At 37.7% G+C, this 13,815-nt stretch overlaps 1 protein-coding gene across 1 annotated transcript in view; it reads right to left on the minus strand.

Moving 5' to 3' along the window:
• Positions 1-13,815, minus strand: part of raf1b (Raf-1 proto-oncogene, serine/threonine kinase b) — a 105,292-nt gene extending 91,477 nt beyond the window's left edge. The window contains exon 1 of the mRNA XM_039770892.1: positions 13,399-13,815. The gene's annotated coding sequence lies outside the window, so the exon portion shown is untranslated. The remainder of the gene's footprint in view (positions 1-13,398) is intronic.

Genomic DNA, 13,815 nt, shown 5'->3' on the forward strand with positions numbered 1-13,815 from the left:
TTCAGCACAAGGACATAAATACATTCTGGTCCTTGTGAATTATGTTACACAATATCCAGAGTCTATCCCTTTGAGAGAATTAAAAAAAAATATTGCACATGAACGTGGGGTTTTCGCACGAGTTACCAATCCCTTAAGAATTCCTAAATGACCAAAGGCACTCAGACCTCAGAGACATTCATGGAGGTTGCCAAGTTAATATGGATTACACATTTTAAAACCTTTATTTAAATTCAGAACTATCATATTTGTTTAAATACATCAAAACAAAGTAGACGCTAATTAACATAAATGAAAAACAACAACATCTGTCCAACAGGCAATTGTAGAACCACTGCCAGATTATACAAAGAGAGTCAGAGTCCTGGAGATTTCAGCCAAATGGCCACCTCCCCTCTACTGGGCATTCAACATCTAGCCCAACATTTCTCAACCTTTAAGTATTTGCAACCTGAGCTTTCATAACAGTTTTAATCGCACCCCCCCTAACATTTTTTGAAAGGAACCACTAATACCAATTTGTTCTTTTTTAATTAATGATATATCATAGAAGCATATTTTATTATGCCTACTTAACTTTTATCAACATTTAATTAACTCTAAATTTATTTTTCTAGTATCGGAATGTAGTTTAAGTTAATTTGTTTTGGTTTCAATAGATGTATTGTTCATATTTTCAATTCTTGTTTTCTTTTTTTCACATCTTTGCGCCCCCCCCTTCTTGTTACTTCGCGCCCTCCTAGGGGGGCCCACCCCACAGATTGAACCACTGATCTAGCAAAACAATTCCTATAGTGCTACCTACCAGGATGATGAGTTCATCTATTCTGGCAAATGGGAGGAGCACATATGGTATATTCAAGTTGTGCTTCTCTCACAGTGTGAAGCCGAACTTCAGATAACTCCAAAAAGATGTTACTTTGTTTGCGAACCAAGTGTCAAGTACACGCTTTATTTAGTACTGACAAGGTACTGCTGTCGGTGTGTCCCTCATTTCTCTTAAAGGGCCACACCCTTAATTAACCTAAGAAAAAACATGCTCCTAACACAGTGGTGTGGGATGATAAAACGGAAGCTGCATTCTGCGATCTAAAGCACTCCTTCATGTTAGCACTGGTTTTGATGATTCTTGACTTCTCTCAACATTCTGTCCTCCAGATGACGCTCTGTACACAGGTCTAGTTGTCGTGCTGAGCCAAAGAGTTAATGGTGCTGAACACACAGTAATATACCTGAGCCAGAAATTATACGACCGGGAAACCAAGAATGCAGTAGTGGAACAGGAAGCCTTGGCAATTAAATGGGCTTTCCTACAGCTGAGGCGCTATCTCCTTGGTCAACAGTTCACTAATGTCACTGACCAACACACACCTACACTGCATGGCTTTGAATAAGGAACCAAATTCTCACATTTCAGTGTTGTTTTCAGACCTACAGCCATTCTAATTCAAGGCTGAACATTGGCGTAGCTTGCTGCACATCAACGTCAATGCTCTCTTCCTCTCAGGTATATGACCTTTCAGTTCAGGGCCTATGTGTTTCACACATATGTGCTTGGGAGACAACTTCAAGAAACATCTAATGATAATTCTACCCAGAGTCGAGGGTTGGTGCTGCTGCCTAATGCTTTTTCTCTCGTTTCTCCTGAACACCTGATGACCAGTGACACACGCACAAGGGACATCTCATCTAAGTTCTAGTCTCCTTAACCTGCCTCTTCCACCTTGCTCTGCTATTAATTGGCTCTATTGCCATCTTGGCTCAGTCTGACGTTTGACTTGCATCCGGTAAGACGTCATGTTTTGCTGTTCATTTGTGTTTATTGATTTGACCATCAGTTACATCAGAGATCACCAGATGGTGCTCCAACTCTTTATGTTCTCTTGGTCCGTTTTTTATTTTTGTTTTACAACATGAATACATCCACTGGCTGTTATCACAGGTATCAAACAATTTCTGCACCCACTACAGTGTGGCAACTTTATTTTACTAATGTTCAAAGAAATGGACAATTTGACCATAGGTGTCAAAACCTTTACCTACAAATACAATCAAAGTGGTCAACATTTTGTATGGAGTAATAATGCAAAAAATCCTGGAGAAGGGGAGCACAAATTTGCTTTTATGCTGCTGCACAAATGATTACCAGTAATATACCATTAATTAAGAAATTGGGCTATTCAAGTGACTGCAGAAAAATACCTTGTGTATACTAGATGAATCCTCAATCAACATATGTCTTCTTCACTCACTTTTGCTTTAGAACACCTTTTTTAACCATGTGAAATCTTAGTGCTGCTCCTCTTCTGATTCAAGGATGGTGAAAAAAGAAAGAAATAATAATTTCTTAATTATACCTCCTGGATTAGTGGTTTAACTTCTGATTCAAGTTCTGGATAAGATGGGAAGTCATCATAGGGGAGTCATAGATAGATTAGATAGATAGATAGATAGATAGATACTTTATTACTTTACTAAATTCACATTAGAAGTGTTCACTAGAATAAGACAGTCATAACAAGTAAAGAAATTTTATCTTATTCCAATTATGTTTAAACATTTATGATCACAATTCAGGAAATCTGGTAAGAAAAACAAATACCAGTAATCTTCCAGGTGAATGGCAGACTGAGCAAACATAAACCAGCCTCTTGCAAAGTTGGGGTTAGCAGGTTACGAATGCACAATACAGACACAAGGCAATTCCTATAGTGGTTTTGCTACCCAAAACAAACACAGCATTTTTCTGTTATATATGTTCAGTAAACTGCACAGACTAAACAAAACAGAGAAAATTATCTGTCAACAGTAGACTACCTCACATAAAAAAGGAACAAACCATCAGGGACATGATTAAATGGGCACAAGAACAAAACTGTTGTTCTTTTCCTGTACTATCAACTAAAAAAAAACAGAACACCATTGAAAAAGCTCTATCATACAGTGAGATTAATTTACCCAAAGAGAATGAATATTCAATGCTCTGATAGATGGAAAGAATCTCGAGAAAACTAATGCAAAGCTGGCTGCAACAGTCATTCATAAAGATGGTCCACAAGAATATAGCCCGCTTTTCCACTGCATAGTACGGCACGACACGGTTCAGTACAGCTCACTTTTGCGGGGCTTTCCACTGGGAACAGTACCTGGTACCTGGTCCTTTTTTTAGTACCACCTCAGCCGAGGTTCCAAGCGTGCCGAACCGTTACCAAAATGTGAAGTGTAAACTCTGCTGGTCACTGATTGGCCGGAGAAAATCGTCATTACTGCGTCACTGCCTATTCTTTTCTTTAAAGGTACAGACACGCGGAAGTTTCGAAAGTTCTCCAGCCACTGAGTGTTTGTAAAACCGGGAACAATCACATCCCACCACTCTGAAGCACGGTTAAATGTCCAAACAGATGGTCTGTTACGACGACTTTTTTGCAAAATGTGGAAGATCTGTAATATACAGAATCAGCATTTTAATGTTGCACTGGCAGTTAAGTTCATTTTATGCTTTGCAACAGTGATAAAAGTTAGCTAGTGATGTGCTTTCTTTAGATGCTTAACCTTGCGCGTCATCGAGCTAAAGTGTTGTCGTTGTCTGCGTGTTGTTGTAAAAGTTCCACGGTGTCACTGCAGTAGAGGCGGCGCAACTATAACAACACGTGAATAATCCTGCCCACTCTAAAGCGGTACTAAACTGCAGTCGAAACGCAAACCGAGCTGAACTGAGCCGAACCAAAGCTGTACTGAACCGTGTCGTGCCGTACTATGTAGTGGAAAAGCGGCTTAAGACAGCTGGTGAGTGAGCCAGGAACCAAAAAATAAACCTAACATACCAAATAAAAATATTTAAAGTATTATATTTGCTTCAAATAAAAAAGCAAAGGAAAAGAAAAACAAAGCCTGACACCTGGCTTTAATAATGTAAGTGACATAACGCAACAAAATGTGTACATGCAAGGCAATAATGCTCATGGCATGGTTATGCCCATAACAGTACTATCGTTTTGCAGTTCTGCAGGCAACAAAAAGGGAAAATAAAACATTAAAAAATGGATGAAAGGGGTTATCAATTTAGTCAAAAGTTAAGATTTAAAGATTCATATTAAAAGAAGTATGCAGAATGTTTTAATATATTTAAAGGTTAAAACTGTAGCATCAACTAGTACATTGAACTTTCATATTTATACTATTTTTATTCTTATAAGAAACGCATGAAAACTTGTTAAACAAGTGGGAAACAAGTAAACACTGACATAATCAAATAGAAATGTACATAAGAAACCCAGACAAAATTATTTATGCCTGCTCAAAAATGTGAAACGAAAATCAAAAAATAAGGCAATTATCTTCCTGTTTTTGTAATGAGAAAGAAAAACACCTTTTACTTACTGCAATGGATGCTAAACAGTTCTATCAACTGGGATTTGAGCTTTTAGGGTAAACCATAACAAGATCAAAATCAAATCAGACACAGACTGCAAAAGTGTGAGAAAAGAAAAAAGGTGGGTAAGAGGGAGGCAAGTCAAAGTTGGACTTGTTTTATTATTTTGGTGGTTTCAAACCTATGGATTAATCTGTAAAAGTAGCTCCTATATGGCTTAGTGGTTCATCACAATATCAAGTAAAGATACATATTGTACAATGCGACTACTTTTTTTTTTTCCTTCTAAACAGATTCAGCAACATAAAAAAGTGGCCTGAATATTTTTAATTATACATCAAGGCTCTTAACCTGCCATTGCTCGATCCTGGGTATAACATTAACCTGCACCCTGCCCTGCAAGCATGTCCTCCAACCTGCAGGGAAAACTTGGGGGTTAGTGGCAGGACTGGCATTCCAGCCACCGTTTTTTTTATAAAAAAAAAAAAACTCACACTGTTCCACTCCATTTAAATTACTGTGGTACCAAGGTGTCACCATTCAGTCCTAATTTGGGATCCTGAGGTGATTCGTCTTGGGATGGGTGCAGCAACGCACTGCATCAGTGCATGGTCCTAACCTCTCTCTCATATATTTTAAGTATTAGGTGTCAAATCAGAAGCCACGTAAAATGTATAAGGTCCTGCCCTAAGTGGCATTTTTCATTACACTTTTATTTTTAATAAACACTTAAAGTGTATTTTATGCATATTTCATATATTTGTCTGTATTTTATTCCCTTATCATATGCAGACTACAAAAAACAAAAAAATAAAAAATAAAGTGCAGCCAGTTTTCTCAGAGCTGATGCAATGTTCTTGCTAATTTATTCTGCTATATATAGAGCAGTCATATCTTATTTCTAAATAAAAACCACCAGCAAAATAATACAATTGCATCACATCACGTGCCCTGCCTTATGTTAAACACTTCCCATTTCATACTGTTAATAAAAATAACCTATTCATTACAAGGCTCTTGCATGTCAGGAAAAGACACCTTTGTAAGTGAAGTAGCAAACCATGTCCAAAGAGCCAAAAAGATGTTAACTTGTAACTAAGCCTGACATAGGTAGACACATAGACACATACAGTTTAGACTGACTTCACAATAAACAGCTAATCAAAAACAAGAGAGACAGACAAAGACGACAGTTTATTTTTGTAAAAATGTATTTTGTTAATATACCTATAAAATGCATTTAGGACATATTAATTTAGAACAGTACTCCTTGAAATTTGTTTACAAACAAAGCATCATCCTATTTATGCTTTTCCTGGTGAGAGTCCCAGAATAAACACACGGAGCTGGCCTACCCAAGCCTTCCCAGCTCCTCCTAACATTCTCAGGACTGAGGGGCTGACCCAGAGCATACAGAAGTGATAATACTACTGTATACTGTAAATACTGTATACAATTGAACCATCCATTACAATAACTGCATAAAAACCTGAATTATGGAATAAACTTAAAAATAAAATGCTTATTACTGGATTTATATTCAGTGTAAATAAGGATGTTTCTACCAACACAGAACTATAACCGAAGCAGAACATAGTACCCAAGTGCTCCAATCTAATAAAAACACCTCTGGCCCCTCTCTTCCTAATTCCTTTTAACCTCCTTAGCGTTAGTCCTGAATGTCACTCGGGCAACAGTATAGATGCGTCATGCGTAAGACCCGAGGATTACCCGGGCTGTAAAAGTGCCAACAGTGTTAGTACTGAGCATTACTCAGACAACAGTTAAGGTGTGTCTTGTGTAAGCATCAGGCCGAGTGTTACCTGGGCAACAGTGTAGACCCATCTTTTCCTAGCCTCATAATGGTGTCTCATAAGAAATGACTCTCATTGGCAGTGATCTTCAGGCACTGAAAATGAAATGACCAGTGAAATGAAAAGTGATATGCAATGCGCTGTTCATATTATTAATCATTATTATTATTATTTGTAGTATAATTACACTTTCTGCACTTCTGACTTTGTACTTTTAGTGTTTTACATGTTTTACAGTAGAAAGATGAGATTTAATAAAAATGTCATTTTTCAAGCCAAAAAATTCAACACTTTTTACATGTTATTTTAAGAAAAAAATGTAACTCTAAGGAGATTAATCTATCCAAAGTAAGAAATGGTTCTCAGGGTAAAAGTGCAACACAATGTTTAGCCAGCAGCTCTGTCCCTTTTCTCAAAATGTATCACAGTCAGCTCAATAATGTCCTCTCACGAGTATATCTACTGATTTACCCATTTTTGCACATGTGACTCACATTTTCTCATTTCATATATTTTTTTTATATATATATTTTTTCTTTTTTCCTCCAGCCGTCTGGAGTTTTTTTTTCTGTCCACCCTGACCATTGGACCTTACTCTTATTCTATGTTAATTAATGTTGACTTATTTTATTTTCTTACTGTGTCTTTTATTTTTCTATTCTTCATTATGTAAAGCACTTTGAGCTACTTTTTGTATGAAAATGTGCTATATAAATAAATGGTGGTGGTGTTGGTATTTTTGCCTACTCACTGCACTCTAAATTAAGGAGGTATGATTCAGAAGGTAACCTGCTACTGAAATTCTCAAAATAACAAACTAGGCCTTCAGACGGCCAGTAAAATTGTCTCCAACAATCTTTTCCATAACAAGCATTAACAGACAGGGACAGTTTCTCACCTCTTACCTAACAAGATTATGTTACTCTTTAGTGGAAGACCACCATTAATGACTTTAGATTTGAAGGCATAAACATTTAGTTGTACACCATTCCACTGCACACAAAAGAAAACTTTATAACCAGACACTGAAGGAAACACCATCAGCAATCAGTAGAGATACAACATTTAGGTTCTCACTCCAGATATCTATATACCTCCACTGTATCTTGATACCAACTCCATGAAAATCATCACCATTAGAGAAGAAAAGAAGCAATTTTGGTAGATTAAAACACCCATGCTAAATTAATAATTATAATAATACATTTTATTTATTTGTAGGCGCCTTTCTAAACACTCAAGGACACCAAACAATAGATAAAATGCAGATTATAAACAAAAGTAAAATACAAAAGTTAAAATCAGACAGAGCAATTGTAATAAAAGAGAAAAAGCAATCTTAAACAAATGAGTTTTAAGTTTAAAAATGATTCAATATTTCAAGCTCAGATGGTAGTGAGTTCCAAAGCTGGGGAGCAGAGCAACTGAATGGAGTGAAGGAGGGGCGAATACGATTAATCAAATCAAATCAAATAGCCATACAGGAGAATCGAAATACTGTTTCTCTCTCAACTTCGTAGTACAATAAAATATAAAAAGTATAAAGTATAACATATAAGATAAATAACATTAGAACTTGTAAAGTAGACATGTGTACAATGTGCAATAGTCATTAGTGCAAAAGCCAATTACAGTGAAAAAAATAAATAAATAAATGACAAGGTGCACTATAGAGTAGCTTATGAGATGTACAAAAAGACAGACAGTTAGCAGCAGATGTAATACTGAGTCCTTATATAATATCAACTGAAGTACGGTACTTGGTAGATAATGACTCGTCACGGTCCAGGGGCAGGGGGGGCAAGAGGGGAAGGTAGTGGACAGTTACACAAGTGGAAATATGCCGACCGGAAGACGTTATTTATGTGGACTGAAAGGATAAAGTACTGTCAAGGATGACACCCAGACTCTTAACCTGTGGGGAAGGGGAGACATGAATTATCAATTAACAAATGAAAAATTATCAGTTTTGGATAATGTTGATTTTGTACCAATGAGGAGAACCTCAATTCTGTCACTATTTAATTTAAGAAAATTTGAAGAAAACCAGGATTTGATTTCTGCTATGCAATCACTAAGTGAGGAGGGTGGAAAGGATGCAGTAGCTTTGCTAGTGAGCTAGAGCTGGGTGTCATCAGCATAACAGTGGAAGCTAATGTTATATTTACAAAAGATATTATGAAGGGGAAGGAGGTAAATAATGAAAAGGAGGGGCCCCAGGAGAGAGCACTGGGGCACACCTGAAGTAACAGCGGTGGGTTTGGATGTGAAAGTTTTAAGCTGATCAAACTGAGTGCAGCCTGAGAGGTAGGATCTGAACCAATCTAGTGGAGTGTGGGTAATGCCATTCAAAGATAATCTACAGAGTAGAGTAGTGTGACAAATAGTGTCAAAGGCTGCACTCATATCAAGGAGGATGAGAATAGCAATTAAACCAGAATCAGCTGCCATAAGGAGGTCATTAGTAATTTTTATAAGTGCCGTTTCTGTACTGTGGATGGGATGAAAACCAGACTGGAACTGTTAATACAGATTATTTTGAGATAAATGAGAATTAATTTGAATAGCCACTATCTTTTCAAGAATTTTTGAAATAAAGGGTAGATTAGAAATAGGATGAAAATTACTGAAATTAGTCAGATCGGCACCAGGTTTTTTCAGTATTGGGGTTATTGCAGCAGTTTTAAAAGATGAAGGAACAGTACCAGTAGTGAGAGAAGAGTGGATTATAGCAGAGATAAGAGGGACCAGAGAGGGGAGGCAGGCTTTGACTAGAACTGTAGGGAGGGGGTCCAGTTGACAGGTGGATGGCTTAGACTTACAGACAAGATCTGAGATTTCTGAGGAAGCTGAAAAGAGGAAAATGGGTGAGTTGGTGGGTGAAATTCAAATGAAGTACTGGAGGAACCTGTACAGAAAGACTGATGAATCGTCTGGATTTTTTCATTAAAAAAAGGACATAAGGGAATTGCAAAATTCAGTTGAGTAAAGGTGAGAAGGTAAAGAATCCGTCTCAGCATAATGTTAAGTATATAACCATTATTCTCTTTCCACAAATACAGGGACCAAATGATATAATGTAGCATCCCTGAACGAAGCAACCACCACCACCCTGTTTTGAAACACTTTCCACAAGATACAACACAGTACCTTGTTATAAGCTTTGCTTTTTAAAAATACACAAAATGTAAGTAGATAGCATTAGCAAATACCCATTACTCTTCAAAGATCTGTGCAAGCATAAATAGTTAGTCAACCGTTGCATGGTCAGGACTGAAACTATATTATTCTTCATGAATTTGCAGTTAACTATAAGACAGTCTCCATTCCTGTACCCCAGCATGGACTTTCCCAGTGAGCTGGAGGAATGACCTTTCAGTGATTTTAAAACACCCTGCACTAAAATGTCCTGGTGTTGTCAATATGACAGTATCCAGAAACCATTTTCCATAGTTCCTTGCTACTATCTCCACTGCTGAAACCTTGAACATGTTTCATTCAGAGAATACTGTATATCCCTGTCCTATCAGAAAATGCAGGAAAAGTTATTCTAGAGGTGGGAGTTCAACTGATTCTGACCCAAGACATCTGCTAGTCATTCCCAGCACAACCTTACTACCCGTTAGGTAGATGAAGCTCCGGCTGGTTGCCCACTGAATACTGAGTACCAAGTGGTGATCAGTTGACAGTACTGCACTTCTCTTTACTTGAGTTCCTAGGAAATACTGTATAGTCAGATCAGATGATATGGTTGCTAAAGTTGATTACTGAACTTCTGCCCATAGTACTCTGGTGCCACATACTTTTAAGAGCATCTTGTGTTTGGATATGGTGTTTGTTATTGACAATCCATGATGAGCACATAACTCCAGAAATAATTTACTTATTAAATTCAGGTTGGGTAAATTGTTCTTTTCAGTCAAACCTTTCTAGGCTATAAAGTCAGTAGATGTTACCTTTTCAAACACCAATTTCAAAGTCTCTAAAAAGGTGGACTACACTGAAAAGCTTTTCATGCATACACACAAGTAGCAATCAAAGTGTTCTTTTATGCACTTTATACTTAACATTGCCGCAATCCCCTCATCACCCAGAACACTTTACACTGAGTGGGGGCTTCCTAGCATCCCCATATGTACCCAGGGCCTCCCCTATGGAGCAATTACAAAGCAGGAAAAAGATGTGTGTAAAAGACACATCTGACAATATCAGACCAGTATTTTAAAACATCCTACACAAATTCCAGCGACTTTCCACCTAGAGAAGTAATGTTCCACATCTCAAAATGTGAGCTTTGGGCATGGTTTGAAGTAGCAAATGCTACAGTATCACCAGTCAAGGAGATAATTAGTATTGCTGCAGTAAAATAGTAAGCATTCTCAATTCAGTTTAAGATCACTGGGCGTGTCTGTAAGTTGTTACAATTTTAAACAAATATAAATAAACTTAACCACAACTCCAGACAAACATATGGCATTTTCTTTTTATGGTAATTTCTTCCATAACTGGTAAGAGACCCAAAACAAGAGAACATTATTCGTATGTAAAAAGTACATAAATCATATGGTGTCAAATAAGTGTAAAAGTTAAGTGTCCACGGTTTTCATAATTGCAGTTGTTCTCAGACACACCCATGTAACATGAGGTTTTTCAAACGAAAAACAACAATTTCAAATTAAAGGATGTAATCATTAGACCTACCTAATTTTAATGCTAAATGAGCACTAAAGGTGGATTTAGATCAGATGCAAATGTATTGCTGGATGTGTACATATCATCCACAGCACAAGCACTCCTGTCTCATAAAGTTTATGAGTCTATTTTTATGCAACACAAGTACATATTAAAGGGTAGAAAAAATGCGACTGTCAAACATAGTGCATAAGCTTACATTTTTCCAAAATAATGAATAATCCATATCAATATAAAATTTTCTGAACTGGATTAACAGGGTTAGATGTGGATGAATAACACATAGCTGTCTAAGAAACTGTCTTGTAAAACTCACAAAATGAGTATGAAGTACTGCACCAGGGCCTAATTTAAAGGAACATTTCAACCAAAAATTACATTTGTTTTACATGTTACTTACCCCAAGTAGTTTATAGTAGTAGCCAAGAAAATTTCTTAATCTTATGTTTTCATGGATAAAGTACATAACAAACATTTAAAATGATAACAAGGAAAGGCACATTTCAATAATACTGCGCGTTTGAAGTGAAGACAGAACTCTTAATAAATGATGAGAAGAAGTGGATGTTCAATTTAAGTATACAGTATTATGGGAATGAGTTTTCCGCAAAATATGTATTAACAGTATTTACGAAAAAAATGCATATATTTTGCATGTTCTTAGACTATGAATGGATAATGGACATGTGGATTATAAAAAACGAGTTACACAATTTTTTTTTTCTATGGACATTTTCACATTGTTTTCTGTTGTCCAGAGTTGGTCACCATTGCGTCCAATTCAGTTTGAACATTGTTGCCATGAAAACATGAGATTAATAAATTTTGTTGGTCCCCACATAAAACAACATGGGGTTAACGTATATAAAAATTAACATTGTTGGGTGGGGAATTCCCTGAAGCAAGTGGACAATGATATTTGCTCACAATATTGATTGCATAGAAATAGTGATGTTGTGAAAGTGAATATCCTAAGGAAGAGTACTGTGTTACAATGCAGAGTACCAGCAACAAACAGAAACCAAAAAACAGATTGAAATAAAGAGAAATATGTCAGTGTTGCATTACAAATTTAGGACAGTGTTCTTTTCAGTTCTGCATCGGCATTTAAAACTTCTCTATGTTATGCATAGAAAAAATGCTTTTATTTCTAATTTTTCTAGTTATGTTTATGTTACTGTATAGTACTGCCAAATTAGGATTGGGTATATATATTTATTCTTAAGAAATGTTTGTAATTCTGAATATTTACGAAACACTTGTATTTTGGTATGCTTGTAAGAAAATAATTAAAGAAAACTCTAGCAATGCAAAGATTAACATATCCACAATGAAATTTACCCTGCTTTTTCTGATACACTGATGGCCACATGCAAATATTTTCACACCAGGTCACCTTATACCAAGTACCTTTTTCAAGACTGACCTGTGCAACTCCCAGATACTATCTGGCCAGTCGAGAGATCTGGTATAACTCATTCAGCATGTCTTCGTTCTTTTTGAAGTGAGCTGTGCCTGGTATGCTCCAGACATACAAACTCCAATTCTCAGACACTTTAAAGAACACACTGCCTCTAAAACACTCTCATATTACTGCAAAGACCATGACATGCATTTGACACACAATTCCCTGTTCACATAAATCACGTCTCATTATGACACTCTTAAGTATGAGCAATGATGTCATGCCTCACCTGCAGGCCTACTTGCGTGCTTACAAAGTGCATCTCACTCTTGACCAACCCTCAAATGACATACACTGTCTCGGTCTCTAACTGAATATGTATAGACGTACGTTCTCTCACTCGGTCATTTGAGATTCGCCTTACTGCTTTCCAAATAAGCGTGGACACATCGCGTCTCACGGACTGTCCACAAACGCAAGGGCACACATTCAAGCAGAGTATGCATATATTATCATACCACGTATTTTAATAATATTCTCATTTTCTGGCACTTTCAGGAGGAAGCACAGATACCACATCTCACTTTCAGGCTCACTCCAACATACATACACAGTCTCTCACCCTGTACACAACACAGTTTAATATTATACGATTCTAGCTCTCCAAAACACGTCCACCCTAACTTTCGGCACGTTATTAACTGAAATCGTTATGGATCTGACACATACTATGTGCTCTGCATTCCACTAAATGCTTCCACTGAGGTCAAATGCCACGCACTCGGCGCGAGTGACTCTTCGGGATTTGTTCCCCGGAACCAAAACATGCCAGTAACACCGATCTTTTTGATGCACTACGGTAACAATTTTCACTTATCGGATGTGCTGGAATCCAAGATGCCAAGTTTCAAAAACAAGCGACAGCTTCTTGAGCGCCAGCTTGTTCCCTAGACGTCAGTCCCCTGGCAGGCGCGACGCAACGTCGAAAAGAAACTTTAGAAAAGGGGCTTTGTGGCTTTCCCCTCGCCTGAACAAAAGGGCCGCGTAAAGGAAAGTTGACTTAGAGTATATACAATGTACACGCGAAATCCACGACGCAAAACTGGATGACTTACCACAAAAACTTTGATAACTTCAGCTCCGCCATAACTGGAAAAAGAAAAAGCTCTCGAATGGGTGACATCATCATACAGTATTTGCAAACTGGCAGAGACGCGAGGTGTTGCGAAGGGCCGTCCCCACTGTGCGTGCGCGTGCGCTATCGCTTACTTCCCCGCCTCCTGGCCACGCACGCTCACTTTCGACTTCCTCGCCCCGTTCTCCGTTGTGTTGTCGTCCGTCGAAGTGTAAGATGTGTGTGTATGAACGCGCTTGTTCTTTGCACTCCACCCTAAACAGAATGCGCACGCATGTACTTCTTGTTTCGCCGCCCCTAGCCGAACGCATTTAGCGTAAAGTGTCAAAATCCTCTGTAGCTGCTGGAGCCAGCTTGACGCCAGCCAGTGAAACTGGAGCCCTAGGACCCGCTGGTC

This window comes from Polypterus senegalus, chromosome 12 (assembly GCF_016835505.1).
Source record: "Polypterus senegalus isolate Bchr_013 chromosome 12, ASM1683550v1, whole genome shotgun sequence".
NCBI lineage: Eukaryota > Metazoa > Chordata > Cladistia > Polypteriformes > Polypteridae > Polypterus > Polypterus senegalus.